Raw genomic sequence first — 14,901 nt, 5'->3', positions numbered from 1 at the left:
GCATACACATCTTATGACTTGAGAACAACACAATTCTAAAACCCAATAAACATGTTTTATAGTAGATTCTTTCATCTCGTGAGTTGAGAAAAATACAAACCTAAACCCTAACGCACTGTAAGGCTAAGCACCATTCTGTTTCCCTAGTAGATTCCTTCATCCTTCGTCCGTGTGGGCTATTATTAAAGGTTGGGGCCCTTGGACAATTGATGGTTTGCTACAATTTAACTTGAAGTTTCTTGGTGGAATTTGCTTATGTTGATCTAGGGTTTAAAAGGTTATACAAAATGGAATCGATGTGTGATCCATGTTTTTCGAGAAATAAAATTTTAAAATTTCATCGCATTAACATGTTTACTGCATGATTAATTCTCAATATGAGTACGATAAGGATCATATCAATCAATTCCACAAAGCCCAACACATTGGCATCATTTTTTTAGCAAAGTTACTTTGTTTAAATCTTGTTCAATAGAGCTACTTTGTTAGTCTCGTTAAATAGTGCATTATAATTAGTTTAGTTTTGTTTAGTTACAATTTGTTTGTGAGATTTGTCTACATACTATCGAGGCATGTTTATCACTTACTTCTGATGTTTAAAACACCTTTTGCAGTTACAAGAGGATCTTTGGCAAAGCCATCCTCCTAAAGTTGCAAATTGTCTGAGTCAATCACATTTCTATCAATCACTACAAGAAAATGGATAATTAATTACAAAATTTTCTGTTACTAATAACATTTTTATCGTTAGCATTTATTGTTAGCGATGGAATTTCGGTCGTTAGAAGTCTGACGGAAGCTCTAAGCCATTGATACCATTCCATTGGTAAAAACCTATCTCGTCGCTGATACTAATTCCATAAGCGACAGAAATTTTTATCGTTGAAAATAAATATTCCATCAATAATAAAAATTTCCATAAAAATATAAATAGTCGTTAATGAGTGTTAGTGAAGGAATTTCCATCACTAATTATTTTATTTTATTTTACATCCAACAAATAAAACAAATTCCATCGCTAATAGTCCTTTACAACAAAAATTCCGTCGCTAATGCATTTTTATTATTTTTTTAAAAATAGATTTTGAATTCATCGCTAAAGTTCTTTTATTTTTAATTTTTCCAAAAAAGTTTAAATTCTATCATTAGTACTTTTAAAAATGAAAATTTTGTCACTAAAAGACAGATTTTTTATTTTTATGCTAAATTTCTATTGAAAAAACATTGTAGTGATGAAAATTTTCACTACTAAAACCAAAACATAAGGGTAAATTTTAGAATCGGTCCTTGCTTTTTTATGATCAATCCTTCTCTCAATAAAATCAATCCTTTGAAGTTTTAAGTCAATTATTACATTTTCGAAACTATTACATTCATCCATATAGATCACAATACAACTATATTATACTATAATTCAATATTTAGTTCATTTTTACAAAGTCTACCAATAGTGCATACATACATAATCAAGAAATTCATAATAACCATAGATTCATTTGTTAATTACACAAACATTATAAACCTCCATAAACATCTATGAAAATTTCAATAAATCCATACACCTCAAACAACAACATGTATATGTAAAATTCATATGTATTGTCATCTAAATAAAGAGACAATGTCACTGAGCACTACCTCATGATCTGTACTATCTAAAAGATCCGAATCCAGGAAGCAAATCACCATCAAACATATAGGTAAGCCTTAAAAAAATTGTTTTCATTTCCTCTTGTAATTTACTTAATTGAGGTTGTGATTGCCTCATTTCCTTAATTTTATTTTGCACATTTGACACCTTCTTTTTAAGATCATCAATTTCATAGGATGAATTAAAACTGGGATTGAAGTTTCAAACCACAAGCTAAGTAAAAAGAGCTACCACAAAAGGAGAGGGATGTATCAAATATATACATTGCATGTGGCTTCATCCCAAATCCATACACATGGGTGTGAGTGGTTTGCAACTCTCTAATAACTCAACACAAGCTTGCAAATCAAACTCTAGATAAACAAATGTATCTTCACTATCATAACGGTTTTGTATCTGCCTGACTAATTTGGAAATGAAATAAAAAAAATAATGGAGTTACCACCAATCTTTTTTTTTTGGCTAGGTGTAATTGGCAACCTATTAAAACATATCCTTTTAATGAAATCTTAAAATTAATTAAAATTTATTAAAATGATAATTTTAAGGTCTGCGTAACAGTCTACGTTCGGGAGTCGGTTATGCGTGGAGAATGATTAGCACCCTCACAGCACCTGTTTAAAATGGTACAAATTAACTACATGTTATCCTTTGATTTTGATAAAAATCAGTTCCATTTCCGGTGTTTGAAAAATAATTTTCTTAAATTTTTTATTTGATTTTTCATTTATTAAAAATTATTTTTTAATGTATTTTTTAGTGCTCAAATTTTATTCAAGAAAAATAAATTAGAACTTTTTTATCAAAATAATTCTTAAAATGTTCAAATATGTTAGTAACATTAGAAGAATTTTTTCTCACTTAGAGATTTGTTAGGCATCGCTTCTTGGAATACCTTAGAATATCATCATTGGAGGCTTAAATTTACTTTTTGTAAAAAAGCTATCGTGCAAGCAATGCAGAATGTTACCATATTGATGCACATATTTTATTCTCTTTTTTTTGAAATTTTATTAATTGTTTTATTAATTTTTATTTTTAATTTTGAAAAAAATAAAATTTTTATTATATTGAAGATTTTCTATAAATATTCCAAAACATAGTAATATTTTAAAAAAATTTTCTCACATAGAGATTTCTTAAAGCATCTCTACTTGAAATACTTTTAAAATCACATCATCGAATAAAAATTTTTTTTTTTTTATTACTTATCTTAATTTATTAATTAATTTTTATTATTTATTAAAGAAAAAAAGTATTGAAAATTTTTTGTAAATACTCAAATACACTGGTAGTATTTTAAAAAAAACTTCTCACCTAGAGATTTTGTAGATATCATTACTTGAAATACTTTTGAATCTTATCGTCGGATAAATTTTTTTTTTATTTTTATTTTGTATTATTTTTATTCAATTAAAACCTTTTTTTACCAAATATTTTATAAAGTTTATTCAAAAATTTTTATCATTTATTTTTATTAATTATTATTATCAAACAAAAAAATTTTATTTTGGTAAATTTAAATATTTTAACATGCATAAATATTAAGCATAATAATTAAAATAACAAAAATAATATTTAAAAATATTTAAAAAAATTCAAAAAAAAATTTTTTACCTGAACCGAATCGGTCAACGCAGGTTTAATCGATTCAGCGGTTCAGTTCGGTTTGATTAGTTCGGTGGTTCAACGTTGATCTGGTTCGGTCTAGAAAAGTTTGGCTGGATCGATCAGAGGCTAAAAGGACACGAGTCAACGGGTCGGGTGTGCAGACCCTAGATCGGGTCGGTGGGTTGACAAGCGGATCCTGAGTACTTAAAATGGCATTGTTTTGGGCCTTTATTGAAATGACGTCGTTTTAATACTTAGCCTTCTATATAAAAATCTAAATTTTTTTCAGTCTTTTTTTCCCTTTTAGAAAAAAAAAATCCCTTTTTTTTTCTCTCAACCAAAATGTAGGTGGCCGATCTGCACGCATCGCAATTGTCGACACCATCGTTATCGACCGTCGACTACTGTCATCGGTGACTCGAAAAATCTAAAATCTCCTAAAATGTTTTTCTTAACCTTCTAAACACAGATCCAATATTCATTTCATTTGAAAGTATCCCAAACAGCGTAGATCTGGCCTGAAAGTTTCAGTCAAAATTTTTTTTTGTTTGTGTATTTTTTTGTTTATACTGGCGCTAGGTTTCCCGTTCCAAGGGACTGTGTTTCTGGATTTTTTACTTTTTTTTATTTGATAGAAAGGTTTTTTTTTTTAATCTGGTAAACTTTTTTTTTAATCTTTTTGTTTTCAGCAAAGCTTTTTTTTTTATCGATCCCCTCTCGATTTTTTAATCGATCATCCCTTTTTGTTGCAAGTAACAAGCTCTATTTATAGAGTTTTCTGGGATTCAAATCTTAGATTTTCTAAGATTCGAATGCCATATTTTTAACCCAAAATTTACACTGTCAAGTTAGGAATGTGTCAGGCAGCTGGTGGTGGTGGTGGTGGCTAGCATTTTGAACTTTGGTGATGGTGCATTTAATGCATAAGATTTGAACCGGATAAAGAAAGAAGAAGAAAAAAAATAAAAAAATAAAAAAAAAGAAAAATAATAATAAAAATAATAATAAAAATAATAAAAAAATAATAATAAATGGTGTTTACATTCACCGTACATCTGATTTAATGAAAAAGCATAGTTTAATTGCTTATAAGTGCATGTTTCACTTATACTATTGTAATAATGAAAATATTAAAAAGATGTATGCATAAAGCAATTTAAGTTATGCTAACAATTATAGATTTGTTAATGCATGCATGAAATAATTTTAACTTACATAAATAGTTCTAGATTTGTTAATCACAATATCACTCTATCCTCATAAATGTTTATGGGTGCAATTAAATAGTTCCTTATATATAAGCTATTGTTGAAACTTTTGTGACTACAATTAATTTAAAAAAAAAGAAGTTATTATTTATAAATAATAAATGATAAAAATATATCATTAAACATTGTCAAATATATCGATTTGTGTGAATGAATTGAAAAAAGACATGAACCACCTCTGTGCTTTATGATACTTTTTTCTTTCTCTATTAAGCTGATTTTCTCTTACTTTGTTGGACCTTTGTTGCCATGTATTGGTACCTTAATTTTTTTTTCAATTAGCCCATCCAAAATTTCAACTCTAATCCAATCCAATTGATTGTAACCTTTGCACTAGGCTATTTTATCCGTGTGAAAAATTTTAATGCATTTTTCCTTTTGGCTTGCAGCATGTCTTTAAATTATGTTTTATAAGTGTCTTCTCATATTTTATACACCAAAGGTGTATATTTTAGAGACCATAAGAATTTTTCTTAATCGATAATGAAAATTTATCATTACCATATTCAAATAAGTAAATCCAAATAAAATGAAAATATATTTATAATAAATATAGTAAAAAATTATCTATAATTTTCCCTATAAGCTTGTCTTCACATTAAAAGGAACTTTTCTCCATGTTAGCCACAAACCATTGTAATAATCTTTAATCAATCTCGTAATTGTTTGAATAATTACAGGTTCTAAGAAATTGTTGTATACAAGTTATTGATTTTAATAATATTAGTAGTTCAATTGAATAAACAAATAAAATAAACAATTTGTAAACACCTTACTTGTTTTGTAGACAAGTAATCATTATACATTCGTTTGGATTTACTGGCGTGGGTACACATTGATTAGGCCTTATAGTCCATTTTCTTAAAGGCTAAGGTGCAATGGTCTCATTACCATCAATGGTGTCATAAATTCTTTTTTTATCTTCCTTTTCTATTATTATTTTTTAAATGTCAAATAATCTGACGACGGAGCTTTTGTAAGAAAAATAATAATTTTTTGTATATTTTTGAGGTGATGAAATTTTTTTAATTTTTTATCAAAAGTATTGGAGTCAATTAAGAATAATTTTTAATAATTAATTATTTAGTAAAATTTTTAAGGCTTATCGGATAACATGATTTGAGCTGGTACCATCTTCTGATGAGCGTTGTGAGGGTGCTATAACCTTCTTCACATGTAAACATACTCCCGGACCTAGTTTTGGTTTCACAGACATTGAATTTACTTTTTAAAGATATATAAGCTAAACTTAAGATTTTTCTTTAAAAAAATGGTAGATTCGGTTAGGTAGCCAATCGCACCTAAATAAAAAGATTGATAACGACTCTTTAAGTTATTTTTCTAACGATAGGTCTATGAATCTAAACGTTATGACAATAGAAATAAAATTAAAATTAATAATTAAATATATGTTTGGATGTAAATAAAATCGTAATCGTAAAATAAAAAAAATTAAGAACATTAATATTGAAATGTATTGATAAATTATTTTTATATTTCTTCTTGTGGTATTCTAAGATTTCGAGGAGAAAAAAATAATGTTATTTTCAAATTTACTTGAATAAAAACACCTAAAATAATCATTACTATTTTGAAATGCATGTCTAGAATAAAAATGCCTGAAATGACAAAAAATGCTTTCAATAATCCTTTCATAAAATTTTATGATGTAATTACTTAAGGTGTTTTTTATCATAAATATCTTGAATAATTTCAAAATTTTTTTTAATAGGAGTATTAAAGGTATTTTTGGCTAAAAACATCTTCAATAATCTCCTTATAAATTTTTATGACGTAATTACTCAATGTATTTTTAGTCAAAAACACCTTGAATAATCCTAAAAAATTTTTTTTAATGTGGTTATTGATTTTATGAGATGATTACTTAAGGCATTTTTTGTGAAAAACACCTTGAATAGTCTTAAAAAAATTTTTAAATGGGGTTATTAAATATGTTTTTGGCCAAAAAATTTTCAATAATCCTCTTATAAATTTTTATGACGTGATTACCCAATGTATTTTTAGCCTTGAATAATCTTTAAAAAAATTTTTAATATGATTATTGAAGATGTTTATAGCAAAAAATACATTCAATAATCCATTTATAAATTTTTATGAGATGATTACTCAAATATTTTTGATAAAAAATATCTAAAATAATCTTGAAAAAAATTTTTAATACGATTTTGAAGGTATTTTTGGTTAAAAATATTTTTAATAATCTCTTCATAAAAATATGAGATTATAATTATTATTTCAAAAAAATTATAATAATTATTAAAAATTTAATATATTTAAATATTTTTAATCAAATGAATAAATCTAAAAATAAAATATTTTAAAAACAAAAAAACGTCAAATATTATATTTTTTTGAGAATCATATTTTTTACAAAATTTACGATTTTGTAAATAAAACGTCCTTTAAAAGCTAATAAGCTTTAAATGAAGAGCCAAAACAAAAGAAATAACAATGTAAATAGCTTTAAAAAATCCAGGTGTCATCATTTTAGGAGACTGTAAGTTCAAATAGTTGTAGGTTAGACGTTGGAGTTGATAGTATGCCTTGACTCCTGGCTACAAAAATTTATATTTTTAAGATAAAAAACTAAAAAGGAAAAAAACCCTTAAAAGAAACAGAGAAAAAATAAAATGCAAAAGTGACAACCCGTGCACCCTAGAGCACGTTAGTGAAGCTGATCTTAGAAATATATGAATCTGCGTAGAGCCTGAACTTCCTGACTCGCCATCATCCCATAGTCGGCGCATGTTAGCATAATAACCGGAATCTCATTTGGTCTGGGCGTAAAGAATGTTTACTTCTCCTGAATTGTGATTAGCATTAGAATCCGTTGATCGATCTCTTCTCCATATCTCGACCATCGAATCCCTTTGCTCCTGCCAAATCAATCTGTTAGCTCTCTTTACCTTAATTTTCAATCCAATCTATAGTCCAATTAATGCTATGATCTTTTTTTTTTTTGAATTTTAACTTCTTTTTTAATGTTTCCAGTATGATGTTTATATAGCATTTTGTCTTTGCAATTTTGTTTAGATTAATTGTTTATTATGTTACATAATTTCATTTTTTGATAAAGAAAAAAGGGAAACAAAATACATTTCTTCTTTTTTTTTTTTTTTTTTTTTCAATTTCTTTTAAATGTTGAATGTTAGAATTTACAATTTTAAATAATGTTGTACTCAGTTAATTATTGTTGGATGAGCTAAATGAGCTAATTGTTGAATTTTTTTATACATCATAATTTTCATTGATTTCCTTTTATCTTGAAATCCAAGACCAACCATTTGCAACAACTGACAATAGATAGAGCTATGAGTTATGACATAACAATAGAAAGTGACTATACTGCATCTTTCTCTTTCATGGAGTAATATGTATTAGGAGAAGAGATCGAGAAACATAGTGGATATAAATAATATGAGGAAACCTCCTTCATTGGTAGATCTTTGTGTTAGAATGGCAATAGATAACGTAAGATACCTTGGGGATGACGGTGAGACAGATTCACATCTTCTTGAACGTATTCTGCCGCATTGTACAATGGATCAATTATTGCACGTGGAGAGGAGTAGAAAGGTATGTTGACTGCATAGTTTGTGCAACAATAGATATTTTCCTTTCATTATATATAAATTTAAAAGGGATTGATTGATTATTGTAGGGAAGGGATCTTAGTTCAGTAACTGATAAACTATGGAAAATTTCTATGACCTGCAGTTTGGTCGTGTGAGTACTAAACTTGTAATTGAGAGGATGACGCTCAAGAGAGTGTCATTTAGATGGAGACAGTTGTATGAGGTAATCTTTTAACTATCTTTCCTTTCATGCCATCTTCTTACCTAGTAGCTAGGTTGTTGGTGGAATGTTGAGGAACCTGCAATTTGCCTTGACTAAAGATGTGCACTGATTTATGGACTTACCTACTAAAGTTGGATGATTTATTGTAGGCAAAATTGAAGGACGTTCAGGAGGCTGAGAACAAAGCAATTGATCGGCTTAATCAACTATACAAGAAAGAAGATGCTTGTATGCTCCTTGTTCTCTGAATTCTTAATAACAATATAAGCCATGGTTTTGACTCATTGCTTGCCTGCTACATGTATGCTTCTGTATCTTATACTTTTGTATCACTGGTTTGATTTGCATTTAGGGGTCATTACCAGTGCATAGTGCCCCAAGCTTTCTCTTTCAAGCACACAAATCTTGCAAAAGAGGCCACTTCCTTCAGAAAGTGCTGAAAATTGGAACAATTTCTTAACTATCATTCCCAGGAACCTGCTTCAGGCCAAACTTGCACCATGAAGTGGTCTTTAATTGTGTGTCTACATACTTGAAGTAATAGATTGGACAGAACTAGATCTGCCTTGTGGTAGTCTCCAATATATTTATATTAAAATATTAAAGTATTGACTGATTTATGTACGCTTTACCCTAAGACTGATTTGAAAGGACTAAAGAGTCTTCCTTGTGGTAGTCTTCTATGTATTTATAGTAAAATATTAAAATGAAATATATACCCTTTACCTTAATTCTTAACAGAAACGTTCAGATTTTACTATTTTAGCTTGCTATTGGATTTTATTCATTATGATTTGCACTATTTTAAACTCAACATATTATGGGCTTTCTCCATTGAACGTTTTAGGTTGTTGAGCTGGATTAGGATATTCATTTACTTGCGCTTGTAAAAGAATTTGATTGACATGAATGAATGGGTCACCAAAACAAGTACTATGTCCTGTTCTGTTGACCTTCTCAGTCTCCCATATCCTGCAGGATTCGTCGATTTGGTTCCATTTTCTAGTTATGCACACTGCTAGGGCATTTAGGACTCTACAATTTCATCGAGATGGTTCATGATGTATATTTGCCTTAAGTTTCCATTAGCTGTAAAAAGGGGGATGAAGCCCACCATGCTAGGCTAGGAAAACCAATTTCATTTTGATCAATGTATGTATCCTTTTCTTATGCTTCAAAACTTTGAACTGAAGGCAAGTTACTTAGATGACATGTTAGTTTCATTGACAGAATTTTTGGATGTTTTGGACGGTTGGCATTTATTTTCTTCAATCATATAATTTTGATGGATAAGATTCTTTATTTGATGTTCATCAGGTTTTTGAGGTGGAATTTTATAAATAGGTCTATATATATATATATATATATATGTAAAATTGTTTCCAGCTCCTCTGCTCTTTGTGTGATCAAAGTTTCTTGCCTTAATTTCAATTTTATTAGGAAAACAGAGTCGGCAGGTTCAGCTTTGCACAAAGGTTCCACCTTCAAGTAAAAGAAGCTTTTATGCTGGTAATAATCTTTGTTCCTGTAAAGCCTAGTTGTTTCATCAAGTTCTGTCAATTAAAGAGGGTATTTTGTGCATTGTTGGTTTTTTTTATAAAAATTAAATACTTTTTCTAGGAAGTGGGCCCGGCTACAATCTCTCCGATGTCAAGAGCAACATAATGAAGAATTGATTTTATGAAGAGGTAATCTTTTCTTTTGGATTTTTCTTTTTTGGAAAACTGTGGAGAAAGGGAAAAAGTGCACCACAAATGTTGAATATAAGGAAAAGTTTCCTACATCGTCCAAAAATTAGTAAAAGTGAAGTTATTTTTTCTTATTTTATAAGGGCATGTTATGTAGCCTTCTGGGATTTGAGTGGCAACATTGGTTATTTATTGCATTAATGCTGTAGCAGCTAAAATCAGGAGTTGGAATTCATGAAAAAGCCTTGGATTGATAATTTATGATTGTGGCAGTGGCTTTCTTGAACTTTTTCCTCTTTTTTCATTTTTTCCTCGTATTGTTCCGTTTTCTAGTCTATGGGTAAGTGCCTTAATAAATAAGGTATAGTCTCTGCGACACCCAAAACCACTCTAGAATTTCTTGTAGCAGCAGTTAAACTTTAAAGTTGATATTCTTGGCTGTATTAAAAGAAAGTGGATTTATTGCGGTTAAACAACCATGTAAATATGGCCATTCGGTCCTAAGATTTTGATCTTGTACAATGCTCTAGTATGCTCTACTCCTATAATGACTGCATCAAGATTCCAATTCGTCAAGCTGAATATTTGAGGAAATTAATTGTTTCTTTTTTTCTCCTTCTATCTTTAAACAGTCAAGAAGAGAAAAATCTTGCAGCCATGAGAAAAAAAGCAGTACAGAGTCATCATAGGTAATATCCTTACATTTTTCAATTATACATCTAACAGCCATCCATTGACTTGAGTCGACCACTCATGACATTGGCTTCTTGAAACACAGTGGTAACACCATAACAAATTCAAGTGGGTTTTGTGGAAAGAATTCTGCTTCAACATCAAAGCATACCAAACCTTTAGAGAGGAGATTTTAGAAGCATGTTTCTGAAAATTTAAGATGCACAATCCCAAAAAGATTCTACTGCCTTCCTCCTTTCTTTTTCTTTTCTTGTTTTCCTTGTAATATTAGGAAAATAATAATGGATTCCTATGTAATTTGATAAATCTCATTTTTAATAATGTAATTATTTCCAAGGTTTGCAATTTCCTTTCCTTGTCATAGAATCCTAGTGAAAAAGGCTTGTTGGCTTTACACAAAGGTCATCCAAAGTCCTAGTAGAACTCATCACGGTCAAATTTTCAAGAATTGGAGCAAATATCTTTGTCATTGCTTTCTGGAACAGTGAAGGAGCAACTTTTAATCCAAAAGGCATTATTGTCCACTAGAAATGGTGTTGAGGAATGCAAAATGCCGTTTTGTATCTGTCCTGTGGATGTATACCTAGTTGCCAAAATCTTGCTTTGAGGTTTCTCAAACTCCTCCCCTTCTCTTACTAGATTTTTAAAAACTCTTTTAAAACCTAAATACTAAGCTCCAAAAGAGTATGTTTAAGCCACAAATTTTGATCAATGTATTCTTCCAGCAAGACCTCAAAAGCATTTTGTTACTCTTCAGATCCCAAAAGAATTTTCTCAACAGTGATCAGAACAAGGATACACTCATATTCACTTTGGTGCTATCAGAATGGCCTTAACCTTTCATGGCAGAAATGAAATTCTTGTATGTACCAAGATGGTCTTGTTAGACACAAGATTTAAAGAATACAAGTATGCAGTCCTTGGCATAGTTGAGACAACACTCAATGCAGGAACTGTCTTTTTCACAGTCTTCTCAAATTATAATATGTCTCTTCATGATCCAACCCTGTTAGATGATTTAAAAGTCAAGTCCAGATCGTAGGCACAGAAATGAAAGGACTCCAGGCAACCCTTCACTACCAGATGGCATATAGAGTTCAAGATCATGTCATTAACTTGCCTCTTTCACACTCTAGTGATGTTGCTTTTGTCAAAATGGAAGTAGCAGACAAAACTCCCCTTTGGTACAACTGAAAAATGGATTCACAGATTTAGAGAAAAATAACCAGTTGATCCAAAACCCAAAAGAGTTGCAGAACAACCACTTTCACAACCTTCAAAATCAAAACTCAGCTCAAGTTTCACACCTCAAAACCCTACACCACAACCAGACCAAAAATCTGTACAACTTATGATTTCTCTTACACAAACCCTTCCAGAAATACTTCACCAAATGGCACAAGATAATCTCCCTCAATTTCTTGTGGAATTAGATATGTCAGCCTTTAATCAGATGCTCAATTTCAAAAAGAAGAAAATGCCAATGCACAGTTACTCAGGCTATCACAGTGGTTCTCACAGTACTTCTTCACCACAGCACATATAAAAGGTAAAGATAACCTCATTCCAGACATGCTTACAAGACCTTCTTCAAGACCTCCTTCAAACACCTTGTAGATCATTCTAGTCATTTTCATGATGACCTCCTTACCTTTACCTTTACCTTCTTTTGATCTTGTTCCTAAAACGGTAACCAATCCTTTTCTCTTCCCTTACATTTACAACCCGAAATACAAACCCTTTGTTTCAGATCTGGATTTCCAACCAGTTTTTTCAGTTTACAGCCTTCCTCTTGAAATCCAACAGATCATTGCTAGAAAGATACTTGAAAGACGTGCTCATGATCTCATCTACAAAATGTAGGCTATACTCATCAGAAAACGCGGTGATCATGGCCTCAGACCCATTGGTTTTCATCCTCAATTCCTTTTTCTACACTTGTTTCAGATTCCTCATACCGCAGGACTATTCAAAGAAGCCTTGTTCTTTTATGGTATTTATGCCAACTTTACACCATTGCCATTGAACTTAACTCCTTTGAACTGAATTTTGCCACAATCATTTTTGCTAATAATGACTTCCTTTATGAAGTTGATATTCATTTAAGAAATTTTTTGAAGTGGTTTAAACACCTTCATACTTGGTATTCTGCCACCAAACATTTTCCCTAACACTATCATGTTATCTTCTTCTTCCACCGCCCTTGTCAACTCTATGAAAATTATGCCCTCTTTCAACCCCACTCTGACCTGTATATGTGTAATCCATACTCTCATAAATTGTGTTGGAAAGATTGTTGGAGGAGGAACATCATTTCTTTTATTGTGATCAAATTCAATTGTGATAGTATCATCTTGATTTATCTTGTAGGTTGGATCAAAGTGTTCAATTGGTTCATCTTGCTTTCAAATCTTTTGATAACTTATCGTATTTCAAGAATAATATTTTAAAGATTGACAAGGCTCTGATGACTGACTTGATCCAACTTGTGTTCAATTCTATGCAGGCATGAATTCTGCTGGAGAGAATTTTCAGTCTGCCAGTCTATACACAACGGCAGGTAGTACGGCCAAGGCTCTGGCAACTGATGAATTCAGTTTCAAGCTCTCCGGGTAGTAGAGTCTTGACAATACTATCTAGTATTATTTCAACAGCGTGAAATGATGATCTTGAATCAATTTTCGATCTTGATGATGAGTAGAATGAAAGATCCCTGTTTATGATCAAACAGTTTGATGATGCTGAGTTTACAGATTCAGACTACTCAAAATACTCAAATGACTTCATAGATGATCAATGTTATGAGTATATGTCAGTCCAAGAACTTCAAAAAATTCAAACTTTTCAACCTCGGATATATTCTAGAGGGTACCACCACCATGATTCTTTCTTGAAAGGAGGAAGTTTTGCAAGAATTGGGATATTGTTGATTTTGCAGAGTCTTTTTAACAGGAGCTTGTACTCATGAGCATAAAGAAAGATAGATTTGTACAGAGAGTATGGATTACACACATACAGGTCAAAGTGAGGTTGAAAGAGGGATTGAAATTAATGTTGAGAACTTTCTAGTGAGACCTTTATTCTAAAACTGTCAACTAATGGAAGGTAAAAACTCAAAACTATATTTGAGTAGCTTAACTTCATGTTTTTTTTTTTTTTTGTTGGGTTAAATACAAAAGTTATCTTTATATTATGTACTTTCTATTTGATACTTAAAAGAAAAAAATTTATTTTGATACTCAAATTTTTTTTTTGTTAAGCACTTTGGTACTTCAATCTTAATTAACTTGCTTATGTGTTACTAATATCTATTAAAGTTATAACATGTAGTATAAATATCAAATAATCGTTATAGCTATTTTTCACGTTAGAATTAAAAAAAAAAGAAATTCACAAAATTTTAAAAAATATATTTAATTCAAAATTAAAAAAAAAAAAGAAAAAGAGAAAGAACTCGGAGAAAGAAACAAAATTTTTTTTGATAAAGTGATTATAGCTGACGAATGATGACGTCACAGCTGACACGATAATGATTGAACATTTATAATTTATGGTATGATTTTATTGATTACTTATAATCACATCAGTTAATAACTGATGGTACTACCGCGAAGTACGAAACTGCTTAATAAAATGAAAATTGGAGAAAAAAAGTGAGGATTTTATTTATTTATTTTTTTTAGATCTGGGCCATGGAATTGGAAATTAAATTTTCAAGAATTTTGATTATTGGCATTGATTTCTGAATGATAGAAAGCAGAGCACCTGCAGAAAATGAGTAGAAAAAGAAGTAAAAGTCCAATAAAATGAAACGAGAGAAAGTAAAACTTCAATGATTGTTGAAAAGGGCATTGTGCTTGCTATACTGGATTTTGCCAAGTTCTGCCATTTAATTATAAGATTGTGCAAGGAATGGAAACTTGATAAGAGAATATATAAAAGTTGGTATAGAAGGAAAATTAACATATAGGTGCAATATAATAATAATCCCAGCAAATTGGTTTCTAAACCATGTATTTTGAATCAGCTAATAACAATATTTTTATATTTGCTTAATGCTTTTAATATTTCTCACATAAACTTGAAAGAAAATTTTGGCTTAGCTAAAAGAAAATTTCGCCTAGAGAATCATTGTTGTCTGTGATACTGGTACCATGTAATTGAAATAAAC

General features: G+C 30.1%; 1 pseudogene across 1 annotated transcript; it reads left to right on the top strand.

Moving 5' to 3' along the window:
- Positions 1–7,448: 7,448 nt before the first annotated feature.
- On the top strand, positions 7,449–11,075 carry LOC111316342 (uncharacterized; annotated as a pseudogene). Its single transcript, XR_016333357.1, has 7 exons — positions 7,449–8,127; positions 8,213–8,349; positions 8,499–8,577; positions 9,790–9,858; positions 9,970–10,037; positions 10,670–10,726; positions 10,816–11,075. The product of XR_016333357.1 is annotated as an uncharacterized LOC111316342 (transcript).
- Positions 11,076–14,901: the final 3,826 nt, after the last annotated feature.

This window comes from Durio zibethinus, chromosome 24, assembly GCF_047325235.1.
Source record: "Durio zibethinus cultivar Kanyao isolate XHJ-2024 chromosome 24, ASM4732523v1, whole genome shotgun sequence".
In the NCBI taxonomy this organism is placed as follows: domain Eukaryota; kingdom Viridiplantae; phylum Streptophyta; class Magnoliopsida; order Malvales; family Malvaceae; genus Durio; species Durio zibethinus.
This window is presented reverse-complemented; position numbering and strand designations above follow the sequence as displayed.